This window comes from Aplysia californica, unplaced genomic scaffold, assembly GCF_000002075.1.
Source record: "Aplysia californica isolate F4 #8 unplaced genomic scaffold, AplCal3.0 scaffold01129, whole genome shotgun sequence".
Lineage (NCBI taxonomy): Eukaryota > Metazoa > Mollusca > Gastropoda > Aplysiida > Aplysiidae > Aplysia > Aplysia californica.
This window is the reverse complement of record NW_004798399.1, coordinates 132,622-133,155: the sequence shown is the minus strand read 5'-3', so window position 1 is coordinate 133,155 and position 534 is coordinate 132,622.

The window sequence follows — 534 nt, the reverse complement described above, 5'->3', positions numbered from 1 at the left end:
CACAACAACACGCCATATCACGCCACACACACTGCACAACACAACAACACGCCATATCACGCCACACACACTACACAACACAACAACACACCATATCACGCCACACACACTACACAACACAACAACACGCCATATCATGCCACACACACTACACACAACAACACACCACAACACCCCAGACACACTCAACGCACAACAACACACCATCACACACTACAACACACTTACAATGACGACGTTAGTGGAATAGTGTCACAACACACCAAAACAACACGACAACCCACTACAACACACAACAACACAACACACAAGCACACAACAACACACAACAACACACCAGCACACACGTATGATGTTAGTGGAATAGTGTCACACAACTGGTTCCCATTGTCTCGCTCATTCCTCCTTGTTTTGTCACAAATGTTTGTTTTAAAAAATTGTTTTTTATTTTGTAAGTTAGAACTCTTGACCTTTCAAAACTTTGGAGTTGGGTGTGTGTGTGGGGGGGGGGGGGGGGGGGGGGGGGGGGGGGGG